Raw genomic sequence first — 26277 nt, 5'->3', positions numbered from 1 at the left:
TCCCTTAGACACTAAGTAATGTTTGGTAAAGAATACACATCACAACTTTGGGTATATGGATGTATTCTGGACAATAATCTTGAAGTCAAGACTAGAAAGAATGGCAGTGGTGGGATTTGAACCCACGCCTCCTGAGAGACTGGAGCCTAAATCCAGCGCCTTAGACCACTCGGCCACACTACCTGAAAGTGCCTCGAATGGATCAGCTCCTTGGGACGATAATTTGATTTAAAATGAAGCACGAAAGGTTGAAAACATTTCCATCAGACAGCTGTGTCAAAGGCTGAAAACATTGCAGTTTGAGAATGGTTTGAAAATAATAGATACATTCTCTTGATTTAAAGTATTTTCAATTAGCAGAGGATGGTTTCGATCCATCGACATCTGGGTTATGGGCCCAGCACTCTTCCGCTGCGCCACTCTGCTCTGGTGGTGAAAGTGTCAATGTGTTGTCTGGATGTTGTGGACATCTTTTGGAACCAGTGGGTACCAAGATTTCAGCAGCTAGCTGGTTGCAAAAATATGCATTTGTTGGAGTTTAAAGTGACCTTGCAGAGAGAAGACATTTCCCTTAGACACTAAGTAATGTTTGGTAAAGAATACACATCACAACTTTGGGTATATGGATGTATTCTGGACAATAATCTTGAAGTCAAGACTAGAAAGAATGGCAATGGTGGGATTTGAACCCACGCCTCCTGAGAGACTGGAGCCTTAATCCAGCGCCTTAGACCACTCGGCCACACTACCTGAAAGTGCCACAAATGCATCAGCTCCTTGGGACGATAATTTGATGCCAAATGCAGCACGAAAGGTTGAAAACATTTCCATCAGACAGCTGTGTCAAAGGCTGAAAACATTGCAGTTTGAGAATGGTTTGAAAATAATAGATACATTCTCTTGATTTAAAGTATTTTCAATTAGCAGAGGATGGTTTCGATCCATCGACATCTGGGTTATGGGCCCAGCACGCTTCCACTGCGCCACTCTGCTCTGGTGGTGAAAGTGTCAATGTGTTGTCTAGTTGTTGTGGACATCTTTTGGAACCAGTGGGTACCAAGATTTCAGCAGCTAGCTGGTTGCAAAAATATGCATTTGTTGGAGTTTAAAGTGACCTTGCAGAGAGAAGACATTTCCCTTAGACACTAAGTAATGTTTGGTAAAGAATACACATCACAACTTTGGGTATATGGATGTATTCTGGACAATAATCTTGAAGTCAAGACTAGAAAGAATGGCAGTGGTGGGATTTGAACCCACGCCTCCTGAGAGACTGGAGCCTTAATCCAGCGCCTTAGACCACTCGGCCACACTACCTGAAAGTTGCCACAAATGCATCAGCTCCTTGGGACGATAATTTGATGCCAAATGCAGCACGAAAGGTTGAAAACATTTCCATCAGACAGCTGTGTCAAAGGCTGAAAACATTGCAGTTTGAGAATGGTTTTGAAAATAATAGATACATTCTCTTGATTTAAAGTATTTTCAATTAGCAGAGGATGGTTTCGATCCATCGACATCTGGGTTATGGGCCCAGCACGCTTCCGCTGCGCCACTCTGCTCTGGTGGTGAAAGTGTCAATGTGTTGTCTAGTTGTTGTGGACATCTTTTGGAACCAGTGGGTACCAAGATTTCAGCAGCTAGCTGGTTGCAAAAATATGCATTTGTTGCATTTTAAAGTGACCTTGCAGAGAGAAGACATTTCCCTTAGACACTAAGTAATGTTTGGTAAAGAATACACATCACAACTTTGGGTATATGGATGTATTCTGGACAATAATCTTGAAGTCAAGACTAGAAAGAATGGCAGTGGTGGGATTTGAACCCACGCCTCCTGAGAGACTGGAGCCTTAATCCAGCGCCTTAGACCACTCGGCCACACTACCTGAAAGTGCCACGAAATGCATCAGCTCCTTGGGACGATAATTTGATTTCAAATGAAGCACGAAAGATTGAAAACATTTCCATCAGACAGCTGTGTCAAAGGCTGAAAACATTGCAGTTTGAGAATGGTTTGAAAATAATATATACATTCTCTTGATTTAAAGCTATTTTCAATTAGCAGAGGATGGTTTCGATCCATCGACATCTGGGTTATGGGCCCAGCACGCTTCCGCTGCGCCACTCTGCTCTGGTGGTGAAAGTGTCAATGTGTTGTCTAGTTGTTGTGGACATCTTTTGGAACCAGTGGGTACCAAGATTTCAGCAGCTAGCTGGTTGCAAAAATATGCATTTGTTGGATTTTAAAGTGACCTTGCAGAGAGAAGACATTTCCCTTAGACACTAAGTAATGTTTGGTAAAGAATACACATCACAACTTTGGGTATATGGATGTATTCTGGACAATAATCTTGAAGTCAAGACTAGAAAGAATGGCAGTGGTGGGATTTGAACCCACGCCTCCTGAGAGACTGGAGCCTAAATCCAGCGCCTTAGACCACTCGGCCACACTACCTGAAAGTGCCACAAATGCATCAGCTCCTTGGGACGATAATTTGATTTAAAATGCAGCACGAAAGGTTGAAAACATTTCCATCAGACAGCTGTGTCAAAGGCTGAAAACATTGCAGTTTGAGAATGGATTGAAAATAATGGATACATTCTCTTGTTTTACAGCATTTTCAATTAGCAGAGGATGGTTTTCTGGATAATAATGTTGAAGTCAAGACTAGAAAGAAAGGCAGTGGTGGGATTTGAACCCACGCCTCCTGAGAGACTGGAGCCTAAATCCAGCGCCTTAGACCACTCGGCCACACTACCTGAAAGTTCCACAAAAGCATCAGCTCCTTGGGACGATAATTTGATGCCAAATGCAGCACGAAAGGTTGAAGACGTTTCCATCAGACAGCTGTGTCAAAGGCTGAAAACATTGCAGTTTGAGAATGGTTTGAAAATAATAGATACATTCTCTTGATTTAAAGTATTTTCAATTAGCAGAGGATGGTTTCGATCCATCGACATCTGGGTTATGGGCCCAGCACGCTTCCGCTGCGCCACTCTGCTCTGGTGGTGAAAGTGTCAATGTGTTGTCTAGTTGTTGTGGACATCTTTTGGAACCAGTGGGTACCAAGATTTCAGCAGCTAGCTGGTTGCAAAAATATGCATTTGTTGGATTTTAAAGTGACCTTGCAGAGAGAAGACATTTCCCTTAGACACTAAGTAATGTTTGGTAAAGAATACACATCACAACTTTGGGTATATGGATGTATTCTGGACAATAATCTTGAAGTCAAGACTAGAAAGAATGGCAGTGGTGGGATTTGAACCCACGCCTCCTGAGAGACTGGAGCCTAAATCCAGCGCCTTAGACCACTCGGCCACACTACCTGAAAGTGCCTCGAATGGATCAGCTCCTTGGGACGATAATTTGATTTAAAATGAAGCACGAAAGGTTGAAAACATTTCCATCAGACAGCTGTGTCAAAGGCTGAAAACATTGCAGTTTGAGAATGGTTTGAAAATAATAGATACATTCTCTTGATTTAAAGTATTTTCAATTAGCAGAGGATGGTTTCGATCCATCGACATCTGGGTTATGGGCCCAGCACGCTTCCGCTGCGCCACTCTGCTCTGGTGGTGAAAGTGTCAATGTGTTGTCTGGATGTTGTGGACATCTTTTGGAACCAGTGGGTACCAAGATTTCAGCAGCTAGCTGGTTGCAAAAATATGCATTTGTTGGATTTTAAAGTGACCTTGCAGAGAGAAGACATTTCCCTTAGACACTAAGTAATGTTTGGTAAAGAATACACATCACAACTTTGGGTATATGGATGTATTCTGGACAATAATCTTGAAGTCAAGACTAGAAAGAATGGCAGTGGTGGGATTTGAACCCACGCCTCCTGAGAGACTGGAGCCTTAAATCCAGCGCCTTAGACCACTCGGCCACACTACCTGAAAGTGCCTCGAATGCATCAGCTCCTTGGGACGATAATTTGATTCAAATGCAGCACGAAAGGTTGAAAACATTTCCATCAGACAGCTGTGTCAAAGGCTGAAAACATTGCAGTTTGAGAATGGTTTGAAAATAATATATACATTCTCTTGATTTAAAGTATTTTCAATTAGCAGAGGATGGTTTCGATCCATCGACATCTGGGTTATGGGCCCAGCACACTTCCGCTGCGCCACTCTGCTCTGGTGGTGAAAGTGTCAATGTGTTGTCTGGATGTTGTGGACATCTTTTGGAACCAGTGGGTACCAAGATTTCAGCAGCTAGCTGGTTGCAAAAATATGCATTTGTTGGAGTTTAAAGTGACCTTGCAGAGAGAAGACATTTCCCTTAGACACTAAGTAATGTTTGGTAAAGAATACACATCACAACTTTGGGTATATGGATGTATTCTGGACAATAATCTTGAAGTCAAGACTAGAAAGAATGGCAGTGGTGGGATTTGAACCCACGCCTCCTGAGAGACTGGAGCCTAAATCCAGCGCCTTAGACCACTCGGCCACACTACCTGAAAGTGCCTCGAATGGATCAGCTCCTTGGGACGATAATTTGATTTCAAATGAAGCACGAAAGATTGAAAACATTTCCATCAGACAGCTGTGTCAAAGGCTGAAAACATTGCAGTTTGAGAATGGTTTTGAAAATAATATATACATTCTCTTGATTTAAAGTATTTTCAATTAGCAGAGGATGGTTTCGATCCATCGACATCTGGGTTATGGGCCCAGCACGCTTCCGCTGCGCCACTCTGCTCTGGTGGTGAAAGTGTCAATGTGTTGTCTAGTTGATGTGGACATCTTTTGGAACCAGTGGGTACCAAGATTTCAGCAGCTGGCTGGTTGCACAAATATGCATTTGTTGGATTTTAAAGTGACCTTGCAGAGAGAAGACATTTCCCTTAGACACTAAGTAATGTTTGGTAAAGAATACACATCACAACTTTGGGTATATGGATGTATTCTGGACAATAATCTTGAAGTCAAGACTAGAAAGAATGGCAGTGGTGGGATTTGAACCCACGCCTCCTGAGAGACTGGAGCCTAAATCCAGCGCCTTAGACCACTCGGCCACACTACCTGAAAGTGCCACAAATGCATCAGCTCCTTGGGACGATAATTTGATGCCAAATGCAGCACGAAAGATTGAAAACATTTCCATCAGACAGCTGTGTCAAAGGCTGAAAACATTGCAGTTTGAGAATGGTTTGAAAATAATATATACATTCTCTTGATTTAAAGCATTTTCAATTAGCAGAGGATGGTTTCGATCGATCGACATCTGGGTTATGGGCCCAGCACGCTTCCGCTGCGCCACTCTGCTCTGGTGGTGAAAGTGTCAATGTGTTGTCTAGTTGTTGTGGACATCTTTTGGAACCAGTGGGTACCAAGATTTCAGCAGCTAGCTGGTTGCAAAAATATGCATTTGTTGGATTTTAAAGTGACCTTGCAGAGAGAAGACATTTCCCTTAGACACTAAGTAATGTTTGGTAAAGAATACACATCACAACTTTGGGTATATGGATGTATTCTGGACAATAATCTTGAAGTCAAGACTAGAAAGAATGGCAGTGGTGGGATTTGAACCCACGCCTCCTGAGAGACTGGAGCCTAATCCAGCGCCTTAGACCACTCGGCCACACTACCTGAAAGTGCCTCGAATGGATCAGCTCCTTGGGACGATAATTTGATTCAAATGAAGCACGAAAGATTGAAAACATTTCCATCAGACAGCTGTGTCAAAGGCTGAAAACATTGCAGTTTGAGAATGGTTTGAAAATAATAGATACATTCTCTTGATTTAAAGTATTTTCAATTAGCAGAGGATGGTTTCGATCCATCGACATCTGGGTTATGGGCCCAGCACGCTTCCGCTGCGCCACTCTGCTCTGGTGGTGAAAGTGTCAATGTGTTGTCTAGTTGTTGTGGACATCTTTTGGAACCAGTGGGTACCAAGATTTCAGCAGATAGCTGGTTGCAAAAATATGCATTTGTTGGATTTTAAAGTGACCTTGCAGAGAGAAGACATTTCCCTTAGACACTAAGTAATGTTTGGTAAAGAATACACATCACAACTTTGGGTATATGGATGTATTCTGGACAATAATGTTGAAGTCAAGACTAGAAAGAATGGCAGTGGTGGGATTTGGACCCACGCCTCCTGAGAAACTGGAGCCTTAATCCAGCGCCTTAGACCACTCGGCCACACTACCTGAAAGGGCCTCTAATGCATCAGCTCCTTGGGATGATAATTTGATTCAAATGCAGCACGAAAGGTTGAAAACATTTCCATCAGACAGCTGTGTCAAAGGCTGAAAACATTGCAGTTTGAGAATGGTTTTGAAAATAATAGATACATTCTCTTGATTTAAAGTATTTTCAATTAGCAGAGGATGGTTTCGATCCATCGACATCTGGGTTATGGGCCCAGCACGCTTCCGCTGCGCCACTCTGCTCTGGTGGTGAAATTGTCAATGTGTTGTCTAGTTGTTGTGGACATCTTTTGGAACCAGTGGGTACCAAGATTTCAGCAGCTAGCTGGTTGCAAAAATATGCATTTGTTGGATTTTAAAGTGACCTTGCAGAGAGAAGACATTTCCCTTAGACACTAAGTAATGTTTGGTAAAGAATACACATCACAACTTTGGGTATATGGATGTATTCTGGACAATAATCTTGAAGTCAAGACTAGAAAGAATGGCAGTGGTGGGATTTGAACCCACGCCTCCTGAGAGACTGGAGCCTTAATCCAGCGCCTTAGACCACTCGGCCACACTACCTGAAAGTGCCTCGAATGGATCAGCTCCTTGGGACGATAATTTGATTTAAATGAAGCACGAAAGGTTGAAAACATTTCCATCAGACAGCTGTGTCAAAGGCTGAAAACATTGCAGTTTGAGAATGGTTTGAAAATAATAGATACATTCTCTTGATTTAAAGCATTTTCAATTAGCAGAGGATGGTTTCGATCCATCGACATCTGGGTTATGGGCCCAGCACGCTTCCGCTGCGCCACTCTGCTCTGGTGGTGAATATGTCAATGTGTTGTCTAGTTGTTGTGGACATCTTTTGGAACCAGTGGGTACCAAGATTTCAGCAGCTAGCTGGTTGCAAAAATATGCATTTGTTGGATTTTAAAGTGACCTTGCAGAGAGAAGACATTTCCCTTAGACACTAAGTAATGTTTGGTAAAGAATACACATCACAACTTTGGGTATATGGATGTATTCTGGACAATAATCTTGAAGTCAAGACTAGAAAGAATGGCAGTGGTGGGATTTGAATCCACGCCTCCTGAGAGACTGGAGCCTAATCCAGCACCTTAGACCACTCGGCCACACTACCTGAAAGTGCCACAAATGCATCAGCTCCTTGGGACGATAATTTGATTTCAAATGCAGCACGAAAGGTTGAAAACATTTCCATCAGACAGCTGTGTCAAAGGCTGAAAACATTGCAGTTTGAGAATGGATTGAAAATAATGGATACATTCTCTTTTTTTTACAGCATTTTCAATTAGCAGAGGATGGTTTTCTGGATAATAATGTTGAAGTCAAGACTAGAAAGAAAGGCAGTGGTGGGATTTGAACCCACGCCTCCTGAGAGACTGGAGCCTAAATCCAGCGCCTTAGACCACTCGGCCACACTACCTGAAAGTTCCACAAAAGCATCAGCTCCTTGGGACGATAATTTGATGCCAAATGCAGCACGAAAGGTTGAAGACGTTTCCATCAGACAGCTGTGTCAAAGGCTGAAAACATTGCAGTTTGAGAATGGTTTGAAAATAATAGATACATTCTCTTGATTTAAAGTATTTTCAATTAGCAGAGGATGGTTTCGATCCATCGACATCTGGGTTATGGGCCCAGCACGCTTCCGCTGCGCCACTCTGCTCTGGTGGTGAAAGTGTCAATGTGTTGTCTGGATGTTGTGGACATCTTTTGGAACCAGTGGGTACCAAGATTTCAGCAGCTAGCTGGTTGCAAAAATATGCATTTGTTGGAGTTTAAAGTGACCTTGCAGAGAGAAGACATTTCCCTTAGACACTAAGTAATGTTTGGTAAAGAATACACATCACAACTTTGGGTATATGGATGTATTCTGGACAATAATCTTGAAGTCAAGACTAGAAAGAATGGCAGTGGTGGGATTTGAACCCACGCCTCCTGAGAGACTGGAGCCTTAATCCAGCGCCTTAGACCACTCGGCCACACTACCTGAAAGTGCCTCGAATGGATCAGCTCCTTGGGACGATAATTTGATTTCAAATGAAGCACGAAAGGTTGAAAACATTTCCATCAGACAGCTGTGTCAAAGGCTGAAAACATTGCAGTTTGAGAATGGTTTGAAAATAATAGATACATTCTCTTGATTTAAAGCATTTTCAATTAGCAGAGGATGGTTTCGATCCATCGACATCTGGGTTATGGGCCCAGCACGCTTCCGCTGCGCCACTCTGCTCTGGTGGTGAAAGTGTCAATGTGTTGTCTAGTTGTTGTGGACATCTTTTGGAACCAGTGGGTACCAAGATTTCAGCAGCTAGCTGGTTGCAAAAATATGCATTTGTTGGATTTTAAAGTGACCTTGCAGAGAGAAGACATTTCCCTTAGACACTAAGTAATGTTTGGTAAAGAATACACATCACAACTTTGGGTATATGGATGTATTCTGGACAATAATCTTGAAGTCAAGACTAGAAAGAATGGCAGTGGTGGGATTTGAACCCACGCCTCCTGAGAGACTGGAGCCTTAATCCAGCGCCTTAGACCACTCGGCCACACTACCTGAAAGTGCCACAAATGCATCAGCTCCTTGGGACGATAATTTGATGCCAAATGCAGCACGAAAGGTTGAAAACATTTCCATCAGACAGCTGTGTCAAAGGCTGAAAACATTGCAGTTTGAGAATGGTTTGAAAATAATAGATACATTCTCTTGATTTAAAGTATTTTCAATTAGCAGAGGATGGTTTCGATCCATCGACATCTGGGTTATGGGCCCAGCACGCTTCCGCTGCGCCACTCTGCTCTGGTGGTGAAAGTGTCAATGTGTTGTCTAGTTGTTGTGGACATCTTTTGGAACCAGTGGGTACCAAGATTTCAGCAGCTAGCTGGTTGCAAAAATATGCATTTGTTGCATTTTAAAGTGACCTTGCAGAGAGAAGACATTTCCCTTAGACACTAAGTAATGTTTGGTAAAGAATACACATCACAACTTTGGGTATATGGATGTATTTTGGACAATAATCTTGAAGTCAAGACTAGCAAGAATGGCAGTGGTGGGATTTGAACCCACGCCTCCTGAGAGACTGGAGCCTTAATCCAGCGCCTTAGACCACTCGGCCACACTACCTGAAAGTTCCACAAAAGCATCAGCTCCTTGGGACGATAATTTGATGCCAAATGCAGCACGAAAGGTTGAAGACGTTTCCATCAGGCAGCTGTGTCAAAGGCTGAAAACATTGCAGTTTGAGAATGGTTTGAAAATAATAGATACATTCTCTTGATTTAAAGTATTTTCAATTAGCAGAGGATGGTTTCGATCCATCGACATCTGGGTTATGGGCCCAGCACGCTTCCGCTGCGCCACTCTGCTCTGGTGGTGAAAGTGTCAATGTGTTGTCTGGATGTTGTGGACATCTTTTGGAACCAGTGGGTACCAAGATTTCAGCAGCTAGCTGGTTGCAAAAATATGCATTTGTTGGATTTTAAAGTGACCTTGCAGAGAGAAGACATTTCCCTTAGACACTAAGTAATGTTTGGTAAAGAATACACATCACAACTTTGGGTATATGGATGTATTCTGGACAATAATCTTGAAGTCAAGACTAGAAAGAATGGCAGTGGTGGGATTTGAACCCACGCCTCCTGAGAGACTGGAGCCTTAATCCAGCGCCTTAGACCACTCGGCCACACTACCTGAAAGTGCCACAAATGCATCAGCTCCTTGGGACGATAATTTGATGCCAAATGCAGCACGAAAGGTTGAAAACATTTCCATCAGACAGCTGTGTCAAAGGCTGAAAACATTGCAGTTTGAGAATGGTTTGAAAATAATAGATACATTCTCTTGATTTAAAGTATTTTCAATTAGCAGAGGATGGTTTCGATCCATCGACATCTGGGTTATGGGCCCAGCACGCTTCCGCTGCGCCACTCTGCTCTGGTGGTGAAAGTGTCAATGTGTTGTCTAGTTGTTGTGGACATCTTTTGGAACCAGTGGGTACCAAGATTTCAGCAGCTGGCTGGTAAAAATATGCATTTGTTGGATTTTAAAGTGACCTTGCAGAGAGAAGACATTTCCCTTGGACACTAAGTAATGTTTGGTAAAGAATACACATCACAACTTCGGGTATATGGATGTATTCTGGACAATAATCTTGAAGTCAAGACTAGAAAGAATGGCAGTGGTGGGATTTGAACCCACGCCTCCTGAGAGACTGGAGCCTAAATCCAGCGCCTTAGACCACTCGGCCACACTACCTGAAAGTGCCTCTAATGGATCAGCTCCTTGGGACGATAATTTGATTTAAAATGAAGCTTGAAAGGTTGAAAACATTTCCATCAGACAGCTGTGTCAAAGGCTGAAAACATTGAAGTTTGAGAATGGTTTGAAAATAATAGATACATTCTCTTGATTTAAAGTATTTTCAATTAGCAGAGGATGGTTTCGATCCATCGACATCTGGGTTATGGGCCCAGCACGCTTCCACTGCGCCACTCTGCTCTGGTGGTGAAAGTGTCAATGTGTTGTCTAGTTGTTGTGGACATCTTTTGGAACCAGTGGGTACCAAGATTTCAGCAGCTGATGGTAAAAATATGCATTTGTTTGATTTTAAAGTGACCTTGCAGAGAGAAGACATTTCCCTTGGACACTAAGTAATGTTTGGTAAAGAATACACATCACAACTTTGGGTATATGGATGTATTCTGGACAATAATCTTGAAGTCAAGACTAGAAAGAATGGCAGTGGTGGGATTTGAACCCACGCCTCCTGAGAGACTGGAGCCTTAATCCAGCGCCTTAGACCACTCGGCCACACTACCTGAATGTTCCACAAAAGCATCAGCTCCTTGGGACGATAATTTGATGCCAAATGCAGCACGAAAAGTTGAAGACGTTTCCATCAGACAGCTGTGTCAAAGGCTGAAAACATTGCAGTTTGAGAATGGTTTGAAAATAATAGATAAATTCTCTTGATTTAAAGTATTTTCAATTAGCAGAGGATGGTTTCGATCCATCGACATCTGGGTTATGGGCCCAGCACGCTTCCGCTGCGCCACTCTGCTCTGGTGGTGAAAGTGTCAATGTGTTGTCTAGTTGTTGTGGACATCTTTTGGAACCAGTGGGTACCAAGATTTCAGCAGCTGGCTGGTAAAAATATGCATTTGTTGGATTTTAAAGTGACCTTGCAGAGAGAAGACATTTCCCTTAGACACTAAGTAATGTTTGGTAAAGAATACACATCACAACTTTGGGTATATGGATGTATTCTGGACAACAATGTTGAAGTCAAATCTAGAAATAATGTTAGTGGTGGGATTTGAATCCATGCCTCCTGAGAGACTGGAGCCTAAATCCAGCACCTTAGACCACTCGGCCACACTACCTGAAAGTGCCTCGAATGGATCAGCTCCTTGGGACGATAATTTGATGCCAAATGCAGCACGAAAAGTTGAAGACGTTTCCATCAGACAGCTGTGTCAAAGGCTGAAAACATTGCAGTTTGAGAATGGTTTTTAAAATAATAGATAAATTCTCTTGATTTAAAGTATTTTCAATTAGCAGAGGATGGTTTCGATCCATCGACATCTGGGTTATGGGCCCAGCACACTTCCCCTGCGCCACTCTGCTCTGGTGGTGAAAGTGTCAATGTGTTGTCTAGTTGTTGTGGACATCTTTTGGAACCAGTGGGTACCAAGATTTCAGCAGCTGGCTTGTTGCAAAAATATGCATTTGTTGGATTTTAAAGTGACCTTGCAGAGAGAAGACATTTCCCTTAGACACTAAGTAATGTTTGGTAAAGAATACACATCACAACTTTGGGTATATCAATGTATTCTGGACAATAATCTTGAAGTCAAGACTAGAAAGAATGGCAGTGGTGGGATTTGAACCCATGCCTCCTGAGAGACTGGAGCCTAAATCCAGCGCCTTAGACCACTCGGCCACACTACCTGAAAGTGCCTCGAATGGATCAGCTCCTTGGGACGATAATTTGATTTCAAATGAAGCACGAAAGGTTGAAAATATTTCCATCAGACAGCTGTGTCAAAGGCTGAAAACATTGCAGTTTGAGAATGGATTGAAAATAATGGATACATTCTCTTGTTTTACATCATTTTCAATTAGCAGAGGATGGTTTTCTGGATAATAATGTTGAAGTCAAGACTAGAAAGAATGGCAGTGGTGGGATTTGAACCCACACCTCCTGAGAGACTGGAGCCTTAATCCAGCGCCTTAGACCACTCGGCCACACTACCTGAAAGTGCCACAAATGCATCAGCTCCTTGGGACGATAATTTGATGCCAAATGCAGCACGAAAGGTTGAAAACATTTCCATCAGACAGCTGTGTCAAAGGCTGAAAACATTGCAGTTTGAGAATGGTTTGAAAATAATAGATACATTCTCTTGATTTAAAGCATCTTCAATTAGCAGAGGATGGTTTCGATCCATCGACATCTGGGTTATGGGCCCAGCACGCTTCCGCTGCGCCACTCTGCTCTGGTGGTGAAAGTGTCAATGTGTTGTCTAGTTGTTGTGGACATCTTTTGGAACCAGTGGGTACCAAGATTTCAGCAGCTAGCTGGTTGCAAAAATATGCATTTTTTTGGAGTTTAAAGTGACCTTGCAGAGAGAAGACATTTCCCTTAGACACTAAGTAATGTTTGGTAAAGAATACACATCACAACTTTGGGTATATGGATGTATTCTGGACAATAATCTTGAAGTCAAGACTAGAAAGAGTGGCAGTGGTGGGATTTGAACCCACGCCTCCTGAGAGACTGGAGCCTAAATCCAGCGCCTTAGACCACTCGGCCACACTACCTGAAAGTGCCTCGAATGGATCAGCTCCTTGGGACGATAATTTGATTTCAAATGAAGCACGAAAGGTTGAAAACATTTCCATCAGACAGCTGTGTCAAAGGCTGAAAACATTGCAGTTTGAGAATGGTTTGAAAATAATAGATACATTCTCTTGATTTAAAGCATTTTCAATTAGCAGAGGATGGTTTCGATCCATCGACATCTGGGTTATGGGCCCAGCACGCTTCCACTGCGCCACTCTGCTCTGGTGGTGAAAGTGTCAATGTGTTGTCTAGTTGTTGTGGACATCTTTTGGAACCAGTGGGTACCAAGATTTCAGCAGCTGGCTGGTAAAAATATGCATTTGTTGGATTTTAAAGTGACCTTGCAGAGAGAAGACATTTCCCTTAGACACTAAGTAATGTTAGGTAAAGAATACACATCACAACTTTGGGTATATGGATGTATTCTGGACAATAATCTTGAAGTCAAGACTAGAAAGAATGGCAGTGGTGGGATTTGAACCCACGCCTCCTGAGAGACTGGAGCCTTAATCCAGCGCCTTAGACCACTCGGCCACACTACCTGAAAGTGCCACAAATGCATCAGCTCCTTGGGACGATAATTTGATGCCAAATGCAGCACGAAAGGTTGTAAACAATTCCATCAGACAGCTGTGTCAAAGGCTGAAAACATTGCAGTTTGAGAATGGTTTTTAAAATAATAGATACATTCTCTTGATTTAAAGCATTTTCAATTAGCAGAGGATGGTTTCGATCCATCGACATCTGGGTTATGGGCCCAGCACTCTTCCGCTGCGCCACTCTGCTCTGTTGGTGAAAGTGTCAATGTGTTGTCTAGTTGTTGTGGACATCTTTTGGAACCAGTGGGTACCAAGATTTCAGCAGCTGGCTGGTAAAAATATGCATTTGTTGGATTTTAAAGTGACCTTGCAGAGAGAAGACATTTCCCTTAGACACTAAGTAATGTTTGGTAAAGAATACACATCACAACTTTGGGTATATGGATGTATTCTGGACAATAATGTTGAAGTCAAGACTAGAAAGAATGGCAGTGGTGGGATTTGAACCCACGCCTCCTGAGAGACTGGAGCCTTAATCCAGCGCCTTAGAACACTCGGCCACACTACCTGAAAGTGCCACAAATGCATCAGCTCCTTGGGACGATAATTTGATGCCAAATGCAGCACGAAAGGTTGTAAACAATTCCATCAGAGAGCTGTGTCAAAGGCTGAAAACATTGCAGTTTGAGAATGGTTTGAAAATAATAGATACATTCTCTTGATTTAAAGTATTTTCAATTAGCAGAGGATGGTTTCGAGCCATCGACATCTGGGTTATGGGCCCAGCACGCTTCCATTGCGCCTCTCTGCTCTGGTGGTGAAAGTGTCAATGTGTTGTCTAGTTGTTGTGGACATCTTTTGGAACCAGTGGGTACCAAGATTTCAGCAGCTGGCTGGTAAAAATATGCATTTGTTGGATTTTAAAGTGACCTTGCAGAGAGAAGACATTTCCCTTAGACACTAAGTAATGTTTGGTAAAGAATACACATCACAACTTTGGATATATGGATGTATTCTGGACAATAATCTTGAAGTCAAAACTAGAAAGAATGGCAGTGGTGGGATTTGAACCCACGCCTCCTGAGAGACTGGAGCCTAAATCCAGCGCCTTAGACCACTCGGCCACACTACCTGAAAGTGCCTCGAATGGATCAGCTCCTTGGGACGATAATTTGATTTCAAATGAAGCACGAAAGGTTGAAAATATTTCCATCAGACAGCTGTGTCAAAGGCTGAAAACATTGCAGTTTGAGAATGGATTGAAAATAATGGATACATTCTCTTGTTTTACATCATTTTCAATTAGCAGAGGATGGTTTTCTGGATAATAATGTTGAAGTCAAGACTAGAAAGAATGGCAGTGGTGGGATTTGAACCCAAGCCTCCTGAGAGACTGGAGCCTAAATCCAGCGCCTTAGACCACTCGGCCACACTACCTGAAAGTGCCTCGAATGGATCAGCTCCTTGGGACGATAATTTGATTCCAAATGCAGCACGAAAAGTTGAAGACGTTTCCATCAGACAGCTGTGTCAAATGCTGAAAACGTTGCAGTTTGAGAATGGTTTGAAAATAATAGATAAATTCTCTTGATTTAAAGTATTTTCAATTAGCAGAGGATGGTTTTCTGGATAATAATGTTGAAGTCAAGACTAGAAAGAATGGGAGTGGTGGGATTTGAACCCAAGCCTCCTGAGAGACTGGAGCCTAAATCCAGCGCCTTAGACCACTCGGCCACACTACCTGAAAGTGCCTCGAATGGATCAGCTCCTTGGGACGATAATTTGATTCCAAATGCAGCACGAAAAGTTGAAGACGTTTCCATCAGACAGCTGTGTCAAATGCTGAAAACGTTGCAGTTTGAGAATGGTTTGAAAATAATAGATAAATTCTCTTGATTTAAAGTATTTTCAATTAGCAGAGGATGTTTTCGATCCATCGACATCTGGGTTATGAGCCCAGCACGCTTCCACTGCGCCACTCTGCTCTGGTGGTGAAAGTGTCAATGTGTTGTCTAGTTGTTGTGGACATCTTTTGGAACCAGTGGGTACCAAGATTTCAGCAGCTAGCTGGTTGCAAAAATATGCATTTGTTGGATTTTAAAGTGACCTTGCAGAGAGAAGACATTTCCCTTAGACACTAAGTAATGTTTGGTAAAGAATACACATCACAACTTTGGGTATATGGATGTATTCTGGACAATAATCTTGAAGTCAAGTCTAGAAAGAATGGCAGTGGTGGGATTTGAACCCACACCTCATGAGAGACTGGAGCCTAAATCCAGCGCCTTAGACCACTCGGCCACACTACCTGAAAGTGCCTCGAATGGATCAGCTCCTTGTGACGATAATTTGATTTAAAATGAAGCACGAAAGGTTGAAAACATTTCCATCAGACAGCTGTGTCAAAGGCTGAAAACATTGCAGTTTGAGAATGGATTGAAAATAATGGATACATTCTCTTGTTTTACATCATTTTCAATTAGCAGAGGATGGTTTTCTGGATAATAATGTTGAAGTCAAGACTAGAAAGAATGGCAGTGGTGGGATTTGAACCCACGCCTCCTGAGAGACTGGAGCCTTAATCCAGCGCCTTAGACCACTCGGCCACACTACCTGAAAGTGCCACAAATGCATCAGCTCCTTGGGACGATAATTTGATGCCAAATGCAGCACGAAAGGTTGTAAACAATTCCATCAGCCAGCTGTGTCAAAGGCTGAAAACATTGCAGTTTGAGAATGGTTTGAAAATAATAGATACATTCTCTTGATTTAAAGCATTTTCAATTAGCAGAGGATGGTTTCAATCCATCGACATCTGGGTTATGGGCCCAGCACGCTTCCGCTGCGCCACTCTGCTCTGGTGGTGAAAGTGTCAATGTGTTGTCTAGTTGTTGTGGACATCTTTTGGAACCAGTGGGTACCAAGATTTCAGCAGCTGGCTGGTAAAAATATGCATTTGTTGGATTTTAAAGTGACCTTGCAGAGAGAAGCCATTTCCCTTAGACACTAAGTAATGTTTGGTAAAGAATACACATCACAACTTTGGGTATATGGATGTATTCTGGACAATAATGTTGAAGTCAAGACTAGAAAGAATGGCAGTGGTGGGATTTGAACCCACGCCTCCTGAGAGACTGGAGCCTTAATCCAGCGCCTTAGAACACTCGGCCACACTACCTGAAAGTGCCACAAATGCATCAGCTCCTTGGGACGATAATTTGATGCCAAATGCAGCACGAAAGGTTGTAAACAATTCCATCAGAGAGCTGTGTCAAAGGCTGAAAACATTGCAGTTTGAGAATGGTTTGAAAATAATAGATACATTCTCTTGATTTAAAGTATTTTCAATTAGCAGAGGATGGTTTCGATCCATCGACATCTGGGTTATGGGCCCAGCACGCTTCCATTGCGCCTCTCTGCTCTGGTGGTGAAAGTGTCAATGTGTTGTCTAGTTGTTGTGGACATCTTTTGGAACCAGTGGGTACCAAGATTTCAGCAGCTGGCTGGTAAAAATATGCATTTGTTGGATTTTAAAGTGACCTTGCAGAGAGAAGACATTTCCCTTAGACACTAAGTAATGTTTGGTAAAGAATACACATCACAACTTTGGGTATATGGATGTATTCTGGACAATAATCTTGAAGTCAAGTCTAGAAAGAATGGCAGTGGTGGGATTTGAACCCACACCTCATGAGAGACTGGAGCCTAAATCCAGCGCCTTAGACCACTCGGCCACACTACCTGAAAGTGCCTCGAATGGATCAGCTCCTTGTGACGATAATTTGATTTAAAATGAAGCACGAAAGGTTGAAAACATTTCCATCAGACAGCTGTGTCAAAGGCTGAAAACATTGCAGTTTGAGAATGGATTGAAAATAATGGATACATTCTCTTGTTTTACATCATTTTCAATTAGCAGAGGATGGTTTTCTGGATAATAATGTTGAAGTCAAGACTAGAAAGAATGGCAGTGGTGGGATTTGAACCCACGCCTCCTGAGAGACTGGAGCCTTAATCCAGCGCCTTAGACCACTCGGCCACACTACCTGAAAGTGCCACAAATGCATCAGCTCCTTGGGACGATAATTTGATGCCAAATGCAGCACGAAAGGTTGTAAACAATTCCATCAGCCAGCTGTGTCAAAGGCTGAAAACATTGCAGTTTGAGAATGGTTTAAAAATAATAGATACATTCTCTTGATTTAAAGCATTTTCAATTAGCAGAGGATGGTTTCTATCCATCGACATCTGGGTTATGGGCCCAGCACGCTTCCGTTGCGCCACTCTGCTCTGGTGGTGAAAGTGTCAATGTGTTGTCTAGTTGTTGTGGACATCTTTTGGAACCAGTGGGTACCAAGATTTCAGCAGCTGGCTGGTAAAAATATGCATTTGTTGGATTTTAAAGTGACCTTGCAGAGAGAAGCCATTTCCCTTAGACACTAAGTAATGTTTGGTAAAGAATACACATCACAACTTTGGGTATATGGATGTATTCTGGACAATAATGTTGAAGTCAAGACTAGAAAGAATGGCAGTGGTGGGATTTGAACCCACGCCTCCTGAGAGACTGGAGCCTTAATCCAGCGCCTTAGAACACTCGGCCACACTACCTGAAAGTGCCACAAATGCATCAGCTCCTTGGGACGATAATTTGATGCCAAATGCAGCACGAAAGGTTGTAAACAATTCCATCAGAGAGCTGTGTCAAAGGCTGAAAACATTGCAGTTTGAGAATGGTTTGAAAATAATAGATACATTCTCTTGATTTAAAGTATTTTCAATTAGCAGAGGATGGTTTCGATCCATCGACATCTGGGTTATGGGCCCAGCACGCTTCCATTGCGCCTCTCTGCTCTGGTGGTGAAAGTGTCAATGTGTTGTCTAGTTGTTGTGGACATCTTTTGGAACCAGTGGGTACCAAGATTTCAGCAGCTGGCTGGTAAAAATATGCATTTGTTGGATTTTAAAGTGACCTTGCAGAGAGAAGACATTTCCCTTAGACACTAAGTAATGTTTGGTTAAGAATACACATCACAACTTTGGGTATATGGATGTATTCTGGACAATAATCTTGAAGTCAAAACTAGAAAGAATGGCAGTGGTGGGATTTGAACCGACGCCTCCTGAGAGACTGGAGCCTAAATCCAGCGCCTTAGACCACTCGGCCACACTACCTGAAAGTACATCGAATGGATCAGCTCCTTGGGACGATAATTTGATTTAAAATGAAGCACGAAAGGTTGAAAACATTTCCATCAGACAGCTGTGTCAAAGGCTGAAAACATTGCAGTTTGAGAATGGTTTGAAAATAATAGATACATTCTCTTGATTTAAAGCATTTTCAATTAGCAGAGGATGGTTTCGATCCATCGACATCTGGGTTATGGGCCCAGCACGCTTCCGCTGCGCCACTCTGCTCTGGTGGTGAAAGTGTCAATGTGTTGTCTAGTTGTTGTGGACATCTTTTGGAACCAGTGGGTACCAAGATTTCAGCAGCTGGCTGGTAAAAATATGCATTTGTTGGATTTTAAAGTGACCATGCAGAGAAAAGACATTTCCCTTAGACACTAAGTAATGTTTGGTAAAGAATACACATCACAACTTTGGGTATATGGATGTATTCTGGACAATAATCTTGAAGTCAAGACTAGAAAGAATGGCAGTGGAGGGATTTGAACCCACGCCTCCTGAGAGACTGGAGCCTAAATCCAGCGCCTTAGACCACTCGGCCACACTACCTGAAAGTGCCTCGAATGGATCAGCTCCTTGGGACGATAATTTGATTTTAAATGAAGCACGAAAGGTTGAAAACATTTCCATCAGACAGCTGTGTCAAAGGCTGAAAACATTGCAGTTTGAGAATGGTTTGAAAATAATAGATACATCCTCTTGTTTTACATCATTTTCAATTAGCAGAGGATGGTTTTCTGGATAATAATGTTGAAGTCAAGACTAGAAAGAATGGCAGTGGTGGGATTTGAACCCACGCCTCCTGAGAGACTGGAGCCTTAATCCAGCGCCTTAGAACACTCGGCCACACTACCTGAAAGTGCCACAAATGCATCAGCTCCTTGGGACGATAATTTGATGCCAAATGCAGCACGAAAGGTTGTAATCAATTCCATCAGACAGCTGTGTCAAAGGCTGAAAACATTGCAGTTTGAGAATGGTTTGAAAATAATAGATATATTCTCTTGATTTAAAGTATTTTCAATTAGCAGAGGATGGTTACGATCCATCGACATCTGGGTTATGGGCCCAGCACGCTTCCGCTGCGCCACTCTGCTCTGGTGGTGAAAGTGTCAATGTGTTGTCTAGTTGTTGTGGACATCTTTTGGAAACAGTGGGTACCAAGATTTCAGCAGCTGGCTGGTAAAAATATGCATTTGTTGGATTTTAAAGTGACCATGCAGAGAAAAGACATTTCCCTTAGACACTAAGTAATGTTTGGTAAAGAATACACATCACAACTTTGGGTATATGGATGTATTCTGGACAATAATCTTGAAGTCAAGACTAGAAAGAATGGCAGTGGAGGGATTTGAACCCACGCCTCCTGAGAGACTGGAGCCTAAATCCAGCGCCTTAGACCACTCGGCCACACTACCTGAAAGTGCCTCGAATGGATCAGCTCCTTGGGACTATAATTTGATTTTAAATGAAGCACGAAAGGTTGAAAACATTTCCATCAGACAGCTGTGTCAAAGGCTGAAAACATTGCAGTTTGAGAATGGTTTGAAAATAATAGATACATCCTCTTGTTTTACATCATTTTCAATTAGCAGAGGATGGTTTTCTGGATAATAATGTTGAAGTCAAGACTAGAAAGAATGGCAGTGGTGGGATTTGAACCCACGCCTCCTGAGAGACTGGAGCCTTAATCCAGCGCCTTAGAACACTCGGCCACACTACCTGAAAGTGCCACAAATGCATCAGCTCCTTGGGACGATAATTTGATGCCAAATGCAGCACGAAAGGTTGTAAACAATTCCATCAGAGAGCTGTGTCAAAGGCTGAAAACATTGCAGTTTGAGAATGGTTTGAAAATAATAGATACATTCTCTTGATTTAAAGTATTTTCAATTAGCAGAGGATGGTTTCGATCCATCGACATCTGGGTTATGGGCCCAGCACGCTTCCATTGCGCCTCTCTGCTCTGGTGGTGAAAGTGTCAATGTGTTGTCTAGTTGTTGTGGACATCTTTTGGAACCAGTGGGTACCAAGATTTCAGCAGCTGGCTGGTAAAAATATGCATTTGTTGGATTTTAAAGTGACCTTGCAGAGAGAAGACATTTCCCTTAGACACTAAGTAATGTTTGGTAAAGAATACACATCACAACTTTGGATATATGGATGTATTCTGGACAATAATCTTGAAGTCAAAACTAGAAAGAATGGCAGTGGTGGGATTTGAACCCACGCCTCCTGAGAGACTGGAGCCTAAATCCAGCGCCTTAGACCACTCGGCCACACTACCTGAAAGTGCCTCGAATGGATCAGCTCCTTGGGACGATAATTTGATGCCAAATGAAGCATGAAAGGTTGAAAACATTTCCATCAGACAGCTGTGTCAAAGGCTGAAAACATTGCAGTTTGAGAATGGATTGAAAATAATGGATACATTCTCTTGTTTTACAGCATTTTCAATTAGCAGAGGATGGTTTTCTGGATAATAATGTTGAAGTCAAGACTAGAAAGAATGGCAGTGGTGGGATTTGAACCCACGCCTCCTGAGAGACTGGAGCCTTAATCCAGCGCCTTAGACCACTCGGCCACACTACCTGAAAGTGCCACAAATGCATCAGCTCCTTGGGACGATAATTTGATGCCAAATGCAGCACGAAAGGTTGTAAACAATTCCATCAGACAGCTGTGTCAAAGGCTGAAAACATTGCAGTTTGAGAATGGTTTGAAAATAATAGATACATTCTCTTGATTTAAAGCATTTTCAATTAGCAGAGGATGGTTTCTATCCATCGACATCTGGGTTATGGGCCCAGCACGCTTCCGCTGCGCCACTCTGCTCTGGTGGTGAAAGTGTCAATGTGTTGTCTAGTTGTTGTGGACATCTTTTGGAACCAGTGGGTACCAAGATTTCAGCAGCTAGCTGGTTGCAAAAATATGCATTTGTTGGATTTTAAAGTGACCTTGCAGAGAGAAGCCATTTCCCTTAGACACTAAGTAATGTTTGGTAAAGAATACACATCACAACTTTGGGTATATGGATGTATTCTGGACAATAATCTTGAAGTCAAGACTAGAAAGAATGGCAGTGGAGGGATTTGAACCCACGCCTCCTGAGAGACTGGAGCCTAAATCCAGCGCCTTAGACCACTCGGCCACACTACCTGAAAGTGCCTCGAATGGATCAGCTCCTTGGGACGATAATTTGATTTTAAATGAAGCACGAAAGGTTGAAAACATTTCCATCAGACAGCTGTGTCAAAGGCTGAAAACATTGCAGTTTGAGAATGGTTTGAAAATAATAGATACATCCTCTTGTTTTACATCATTTTCAATTAGCAGAGGATGGTTTTCTGGATAATAATGTTGAAGTCAAGACTAGAAAGAATGGCAGTGGAGGGATTTGAACCCACGCCTCCTGAGAGACTGGAGCCTTAATCCAGCGCCTTAGACCACTCGGCCACACTACCTGAAAGTGCCACAAATGCATCAGCTCCTTGGGACGATAATTTGATGCCAAATGCAGCACGAAAGGTTGTAAACAATTCCATCAGACAGCTGTGTCAGAGGCTGAAAACATTGCAGTTTGAGAATGGTTTGAAAATAATAGATACATTCTCTTGATTTAAAGCATTTTCAATTAGCAGAGGATGGTTTCGATCCATCGACATCTGGGTTATGGGCCCAGCACACTTCCGCTGCGCCACTCTGCTCTGGTGATGAAAGTGTCAATGTGTTGTCTAGTTGTTGTGGACATCTTTTGGAACCAGTGGGTACCAAGATTTCAGCAGCTAGCTGGTTGCAAAAATATGCATTTGTTGGATTTTAAAGTGACCTTGCAGAGAGAAGACATTTCCCTTAGACACTAAGTAATGTTTGGTAAAGAATACACATCACAACTTTGGGTATATGGATGTATTCTGGACAATAATCTTGAAGTCAAGACTAGAAAGAGTGGCAGTGGTGGGATTTGAACTCACGCCTCCTGAGAGACTGGCGCCTAAATCCAGCGCCTTAGACCACTCGGCCACACTACCTGAAAGTGCATTGAATGGATCAGCTCCTTGGGACGATAATTTGATTTAAAATGAAGCACGAAAGGTTGAAAATATTTCCATCAGACAGCTGTGTCAAAGGCTGAAAACATTGCAGTTTGAGAATGGTTTGAAAATAATAGATACATTCTCTTGATTTAAAGCATTTTCAATTAGCAGAGGATGGTTTCGATCCATCGACATCTGGGTTATGGGCCCAGCACGCTTCCGCTGCGCCACTCTGCTCTGGTGGTGAAAGTGTCAATGTGTTGTCTAGTTGTTGTGGACATCTTTTGGAACCAGTGGGTACCAAGATTTCAGCAGCTAGCTGGTTGCAAAAATATGCATTTGTTGGATTTTAAAGTGACCTTGCAGAGAGAAGACATTTCCCTTAGACACTAAGTAATGTTTGGTAAAGAATACACATCACAACTTTGGGTATATGGATGTATTCTGGACAATAATCTTGAAGTCAAGACTAGAAAGAATGGCAGTGGTGGGATTTGAACCCACGCCTCCTGAGAGACTGGAGCCTTAATCCAGCGCCTTAGACCACTCGGCCACACTACCTGAAAGTGCCTCGAATGGATCAGCTCCTTGGGACGATAATTTGATTTCAAATGAAGCACGAAAGGTTGAAAACATTTCCATCAGACAGCTGTGTCAAAGGCTGAAAACATTGCAGTTTGAGAATGGATTGAAAATAATGGATACATTCTCTTGTTTTACATCATTTTCAATTAGCAGAGGATGGTTTTCTGGATAATAATGTTGAAGTCAAGACTAGAAAGAATGGCATTGGTGGGATTTGAACCCACGCCTCCTGAGAGACTGGAGCCTTAATCCAGCGCCTTAGACCACTCGGCCACACTACCTGAAAGTGCCACAAATGCATCAGCTCCTTGGGACGATAATTTGATGCCAAATGCAGCACGAAAGGTTGTAAACAATTCCATCAGACAGCTGTGTCAAAGGCTGAAAACATTGCAGTTTGAGAATGGTTTGAAAATAATAGATACATTCTCTTGATTTAAAGCATTTTCAATTAGCAGAGGATGGTTTCGATCCATCGACATCTGGGTTATGGGCCCAGCACACTTCCGCTGCGCCACTCTGCTCTGGTGGTGAAAGTGTCAATGTGTTGTCTGGATGTTGTGGACATCTTTTGGAACCAGTGGGTACCAAGATTTCAGCAGCTAGCTGGTTGCAAAAATATGCATTTGTTGGAGTTTAAAGTGACCTTGCAGAGAGAAGACATTTCCCTTAGACACTAAGTAATGTTTGGTAAAGAATACACATCACAACTTTGGGTATATGGATGTATTCTGGACAATAATCTTGAAGTCAAGACTAGAAAGAATGGCAGTGGTGGGATTTGAACCCACGCCTCCTGAGAGACTGGAGCCTAAATCCAGCGCCTTAGACCACTCGGCCACACTACCTGAAAGTGCCATTGAATGGATCAGCTCCTTGGGACGATAATTTGATTTCAAATGAAGCACGAAAGGTTGAAACATTTCCATCAGACAGCTGTGTCAAAGGCTGAAAACATTGCAGTTTGAGAATGGTTTTGAAAATAATAGATACATTCTCTTGATTTAAAGCATTTTCAATTAGCAGAGGATGGTTTCGATCCATCGACATCTGGGTTATGGGCCCAGCACGCTTCCGCTGCGCCACTCTGCTCTGGTGGTGAAAGTGTCAATGTGTTGTCTAGTTGTTGTGGACATCTTTTGGAACCAGTGGGTACCAAGATTTCAGCAGCTGGCTGGTAAAAATATGCATTTGTTGGATTTTAAAGTGACCTTGCAGAGAGAAGACATTTCCCTTAGACACTAAGTAATGTAAGGTAAAGAATACACATCACAACTTTGGGTATATGGATGTATTCTGGACAATAATCTTGAAGTCAAGACTAGAAAGAATGGCAGTGGTGGGATTTGAACCCACGCCTCCTGAGAGACTGGAGCCTTAATCCAGCACCTTAGACCACTCGGCCACACTACCTGAAAGTGCCTCGAATGGATCAGCTCCTTGGGACGATAATTTGATTTCAAATGAAGCACGAAAGGTTGAAAACATTTCCATCAGACAGCTGTGTCAAAGGCTGAAAACATTGCAGTTTGAGAATGGTTTTTAAAATAATAGATAAATTCTCTTGATTTAAAGTATTTTCAATTAGCAGAGGATGGTTTCGATCCATCGACATCTGGGTTATGGGCCCAGCACGCTTCCGCTGCACCACTCTGCTCTGGTGGTGAAAGTGTCAATGTGTTGTCTAGATGTTGTGGACATCTTTTGGAACCAGTGGGTACCAAGATTTCAGCAGCTAGCTGGTTGCAAAAATATGCATTTGTTGGATTTTAAAGTGACCTTGAAGAGAGAAGACATTTCCCTTAGACACTAAGTAATGTTTGGTAAAGAATACACATCACAACTTTGGGTATATGGATGTATTCTGGACAATAATCTTGAAGTCAAGACTAGAAAGAATGGCAGTGGTGGGATTTGAACCCACGCCTCCTGAGAGACTGGAGCCTTAATCCAGCGCCTTAGACCACTCGGCCACACTACCTGAAAGTGCCACAAATGCATCAGCTCCTTGGGACGATAATTTGATGCCAAATGCAGCACGAAAGGTTGAAACATTTCCATCAGACAGCTGTGTCAAAGGCTGAAAACATTGCAGTTTGAGAATGGTTTTGAAAATAATAGATACATTCTCTTGATTTAAAGCATTTTCAATTAGCAGAGGATGGTTTCGATCCATCGACATCTGGGTTATGGGCCCAGCACGCTTCCGCTGCGCCACTCTGCTCTGGTGGTGAAAGTGTCAATGTGTTGTCTAGTTGTTGTGGACATCTTTTGGAACCAGTGGGTACCAAGATTTCAGCAGCTGGCTGCTAAAAATATGCATTTGTTGGATTTTAAAGTGACCTTGCAGAGAGAAGACATTTCCCTTAGACACTAAGTAATGTTTGGTAAAGAATACACATCACAACTTTGGGTATATGGATGTATTCTGGACAATAATCTTGAAGTCAAGACTAGAAAGAATGGCAGTGGTGGGATTTGAACCCACGCCTCCTGAGAGACTGGAGCCTAAATCCAGCGCCTTAGACCACTCGGCCACACTACCTGAAAGTGCCTCGAATGGATCAGCTCCTTGGGACGATAATTTGATTTCAAATGAAGCACGAAAGGTTGAAAACAGTTCCATCAGACAGCTGTGTCAAAGGCTGAAAACATTGCAGTTTGAGAATGGTTTGAAAATAATAGATACATTCTCTTGATTTAAAGCATTTTCAATTAGCAGAGGATGGTTTCGATCCATCGACATCTGGGTTATGGGCCCAGCACGCTTCCGCTGCGCCACTCTGCTCTGGTGGTGAAAGTGTCAATGTGTTGTCTAGTTGTTGTGGACATCTTTTGGAACCAGTGGGTACCAAGATTTCAGCAGCTGGCTGCTAAAAATATGCATTTGTTGGATTTTAAAGTG

At 42.6% G+C, this 26277-nt stretch overlaps 49 non-coding genes across 49 annotated transcripts; all 49 read right to left on the bottom strand.

The window, feature by feature from the left end:
* Nucleotides 1-101: 101 nt before the first annotated feature.
* Nucleotides 102-183, bottom strand: trnal-uag. Its single transcript has one exon. It is a non-coding gene; the product is annotated as a tRNA-Leu (tRNA).
* A 485-nt stretch (nt 184-668) lies between these two features.
* On the bottom strand, nt 669-750 carry trnal-aag. The gene has a single exon. It is a non-coding gene; the product is annotated as a tRNA-Leu (tRNA).
* Nucleotides 751-1235: 485 nt separating this feature from the next.
* On the bottom strand, nt 1236-1317 carry trnal-aag. Its single transcript has one exon. It is a non-coding gene; the product is annotated as a tRNA-Leu (tRNA).
* A 487-nt stretch (nt 1318-1804) lies between these two features.
* Nucleotides 1805-1886, bottom strand: trnal-aag. The gene has a single exon. It is a non-coding gene; the product is annotated as a tRNA-Leu (tRNA).
* A 487-nt stretch (nt 1887-2373) lies between these two features.
* On the bottom strand, nt 2374-2455 carry trnal-uag. Its single transcript has one exon. It is a non-coding gene; the product is annotated as a tRNA-Leu (tRNA).
* Nucleotides 2456-2678: 223 nt separating this feature from the next.
* Nucleotides 2679-2760, bottom strand: trnal-uag. The gene has a single exon. It is a non-coding gene; the product is annotated as a tRNA-Leu (tRNA).
* Nucleotides 2761-3245: 485 nt separating this feature from the next.
* On the bottom strand, nt 3246-3327 carry trnal-uag. The gene has a single exon. It is a non-coding gene; the product is annotated as a tRNA-Leu (tRNA).
* Nucleotides 3328-3812: 485 nt separating this feature from the next.
* On the bottom strand, nt 3813-3895 carry trnal-uaa. The gene has a single exon. It is a non-coding gene; the product is annotated as a tRNA-Leu (tRNA).
* Nucleotides 3896-4379: 484 nt separating this feature from the next.
* trnal-uag lies at nt 4380-4461 on the bottom strand. Its single transcript has one exon. It is a non-coding gene; the product is annotated as a tRNA-Leu (tRNA).
* A 486-nt stretch (nt 4462-4947) lies between these two features.
* Nucleotides 4948-5029, bottom strand: trnal-uag. Its single transcript has one exon. It is a non-coding gene; the product is annotated as a tRNA-Leu (tRNA).
* A 1050-nt stretch (nt 5030-6079) lies between these two features.
* On the bottom strand, nt 6080-6161 carry trnal-aag. Its single transcript has one exon. It is a non-coding gene; the product is annotated as a tRNA-Leu (tRNA).
* A 485-nt stretch (nt 6162-6646) lies between these two features.
* On the bottom strand, nt 6647-6728 carry trnal-aag. Its single transcript has one exon. It is a non-coding gene; the product is annotated as a tRNA-Leu (tRNA).
* Nucleotides 6729-7517: 789 nt separating this feature from the next.
* On the bottom strand, nt 7518-7599 carry trnal-uag. Its single transcript has one exon. It is a non-coding gene; the product is annotated as a tRNA-Leu (tRNA).
* Nucleotides 7600-8084: 485 nt separating this feature from the next.
* On the bottom strand, nt 8085-8166 carry trnal-aag. The gene has a single exon. It is a non-coding gene; the product is annotated as a tRNA-Leu (tRNA).
* A 485-nt stretch (nt 8167-8651) lies between these two features.
* On the bottom strand, nt 8652-8733 carry trnal-aag. Its single transcript has one exon. It is a non-coding gene; the product is annotated as a tRNA-Leu (tRNA).
* Nucleotides 8734-9218: 485 nt separating this feature from the next.
* On the bottom strand, nt 9219-9300 carry trnal-aag. Its single transcript has one exon. It is a non-coding gene; the product is annotated as a tRNA-Leu (tRNA).
* Nucleotides 9301-9785: 485 nt separating this feature from the next.
* On the bottom strand, nt 9786-9867 carry trnal-aag. Its single transcript has one exon. It is a non-coding gene; the product is annotated as a tRNA-Leu (tRNA).
* A 482-nt stretch (nt 9868-10349) lies between these two features.
* Nucleotides 10350-10431, bottom strand: trnal-uag. The gene has a single exon. It is a non-coding gene; the product is annotated as a tRNA-Leu (tRNA).
* A 481-nt stretch (nt 10432-10912) lies between these two features.
* trnal-aag lies at nt 10913-10994 on the bottom strand. Its single transcript has one exon. It is a non-coding gene; the product is annotated as a tRNA-Leu (tRNA).
* A 1050-nt stretch (nt 10995-12044) lies between these two features.
* On the bottom strand, nt 12045-12126 carry trnal-uag. The gene has a single exon. It is a non-coding gene; the product is annotated as a tRNA-Leu (tRNA).
* A 223-nt stretch (nt 12127-12349) lies between these two features.
* Nucleotides 12350-12431, bottom strand: trnal-aag. Its single transcript has one exon. It is a non-coding gene; the product is annotated as a tRNA-Leu (tRNA).
* Nucleotides 12432-12917: 486 nt separating this feature from the next.
* On the bottom strand, nt 12918-12999 carry trnal-uag. Its single transcript has one exon. It is a non-coding gene; the product is annotated as a tRNA-Leu (tRNA).
* A 482-nt stretch (nt 13000-13481) lies between these two features.
* Nucleotides 13482-13563, bottom strand: trnal-aag. The gene has a single exon. It is a non-coding gene; the product is annotated as a tRNA-Leu (tRNA).
* Nucleotides 13564-14046: 483 nt separating this feature from the next.
* trnal-aag lies at nt 14047-14128 on the bottom strand. The gene has a single exon. It is a non-coding gene; the product is annotated as a tRNA-Leu (tRNA).
* A 482-nt stretch (nt 14129-14610) lies between these two features.
* On the bottom strand, nt 14611-14692 carry trnal-uag. Its single transcript has one exon. It is a non-coding gene; the product is annotated as a tRNA-Leu (tRNA).
* A 223-nt stretch (nt 14693-14915) lies between these two features.
* Nucleotides 14916-14997, bottom strand: trnal-uag. Its single transcript has one exon. It is a non-coding gene; the product is annotated as a tRNA-Leu (tRNA).
* A 223-nt stretch (nt 14998-15220) lies between these two features.
* On the bottom strand, nt 15221-15302 carry trnal-uag. The gene has a single exon. It is a non-coding gene; the product is annotated as a tRNA-Leu (tRNA).
* Nucleotides 15303-15787: 485 nt separating this feature from the next.
* Nucleotides 15788-15869, bottom strand: trnal-uag. Its single transcript has one exon. It is a non-coding gene; the product is annotated as a tRNA-Leu (tRNA).
* A 223-nt stretch (nt 15870-16092) lies between these two features.
* On the bottom strand, nt 16093-16174 carry trnal-aag. The gene has a single exon. It is a non-coding gene; the product is annotated as a tRNA-Leu (tRNA).
* A 482-nt stretch (nt 16175-16656) lies between these two features.
* Nucleotides 16657-16738, bottom strand: trnal-aag. The gene has a single exon. It is a non-coding gene; the product is annotated as a tRNA-Leu (tRNA).
* Nucleotides 16739-17220: 482 nt separating this feature from the next.
* Nucleotides 17221-17302, bottom strand: trnal-uag. The gene has a single exon. It is a non-coding gene; the product is annotated as a tRNA-Leu (tRNA).
* Nucleotides 17303-17525: 223 nt separating this feature from the next.
* On the bottom strand, nt 17526-17607 carry trnal-aag. Its single transcript has one exon. It is a non-coding gene; the product is annotated as a tRNA-Leu (tRNA).
* A 482-nt stretch (nt 17608-18089) lies between these two features.
* trnal-aag lies at nt 18090-18171 on the bottom strand. Its single transcript has one exon. It is a non-coding gene; the product is annotated as a tRNA-Leu (tRNA).
* A 482-nt stretch (nt 18172-18653) lies between these two features.
* On the bottom strand, nt 18654-18735 carry trnal-uag. The gene has a single exon. It is a non-coding gene; the product is annotated as a tRNA-Leu (tRNA).
* Nucleotides 18736-19217: 482 nt separating this feature from the next.
* trnal-uag lies at nt 19218-19299 on the bottom strand. The gene has a single exon. It is a non-coding gene; the product is annotated as a tRNA-Leu (tRNA).
* Nucleotides 19300-19522: 223 nt separating this feature from the next.
* Nucleotides 19523-19604, bottom strand: trnal-aag. The gene has a single exon. It is a non-coding gene; the product is annotated as a tRNA-Leu (tRNA).
* Nucleotides 19605-20086: 482 nt separating this feature from the next.
* trnal-uag lies at nt 20087-20168 on the bottom strand. The gene has a single exon. It is a non-coding gene; the product is annotated as a tRNA-Leu (tRNA).
* A 223-nt stretch (nt 20169-20391) lies between these two features.
* Nucleotides 20392-20473, bottom strand: trnal-aag. Its single transcript has one exon. It is a non-coding gene; the product is annotated as a tRNA-Leu (tRNA).
* A 482-nt stretch (nt 20474-20955) lies between these two features.
* trnal-uag lies at nt 20956-21037 on the bottom strand. The gene has a single exon. It is a non-coding gene; the product is annotated as a tRNA-Leu (tRNA).
* A 223-nt stretch (nt 21038-21260) lies between these two features.
* Nucleotides 21261-21342, bottom strand: trnal-aag. Its single transcript has one exon. It is a non-coding gene; the product is annotated as a tRNA-Leu (tRNA).
* Nucleotides 21343-21827: 485 nt separating this feature from the next.
* Nucleotides 21828-21909, bottom strand: trnal-uag. Its single transcript has one exon. It is a non-coding gene; the product is annotated as a tRNA-Leu (tRNA).
* A 223-nt stretch (nt 21910-22132) lies between these two features.
* On the bottom strand, nt 22133-22214 carry trnal-aag. The gene has a single exon. It is a non-coding gene; the product is annotated as a tRNA-Leu (tRNA).
* Nucleotides 22215-22699: 485 nt separating this feature from the next.
* Nucleotides 22700-22781, bottom strand: trnal-uag. Its single transcript has one exon. It is a non-coding gene; the product is annotated as a tRNA-Leu (tRNA).
* Nucleotides 22782-23266: 485 nt separating this feature from the next.
* Nucleotides 23267-23348, bottom strand: trnal-aag. The gene has a single exon. It is a non-coding gene; the product is annotated as a tRNA-Leu (tRNA).
* A 223-nt stretch (nt 23349-23571) lies between these two features.
* trnal-aag lies at nt 23572-23653 on the bottom strand. The gene has a single exon. It is a non-coding gene; the product is annotated as a tRNA-Leu (tRNA).
* Nucleotides 23654-24138: 485 nt separating this feature from the next.
* trnal-uag lies at nt 24139-24220 on the bottom strand. The gene has a single exon. It is a non-coding gene; the product is annotated as a tRNA-Leu (tRNA).
* A 483-nt stretch (nt 24221-24703) lies between these two features.
* trnal-aag lies at nt 24704-24785 on the bottom strand. Its single transcript has one exon. It is a non-coding gene; the product is annotated as a tRNA-Leu (tRNA).
* Nucleotides 24786-25271: 486 nt separating this feature from the next.
* trnal-aag lies at nt 25272-25353 on the bottom strand. Its single transcript has one exon. It is a non-coding gene; the product is annotated as a tRNA-Leu (tRNA).
* Nucleotides 25354-25835: 482 nt separating this feature from the next.
* Nucleotides 25836-25917, bottom strand: trnal-uag. The gene has a single exon. It is a non-coding gene; the product is annotated as a tRNA-Leu (tRNA).
* Nucleotides 25918-26277: the final 360 nt, after the last annotated feature.

The sequence above is a fragment of the Cyclopterus lumpus genome, chromosome 10 (assembly GCF_009769545.1).
Source record: "Cyclopterus lumpus isolate fCycLum1 chromosome 10, fCycLum1.pri, whole genome shotgun sequence".
NCBI lineage: Eukaryota > Metazoa > Chordata > Actinopteri > Perciformes > Cyclopteridae > Cyclopterus > Cyclopterus lumpus.
This window is presented reverse-complemented; position numbering and strand designations above follow the sequence as displayed.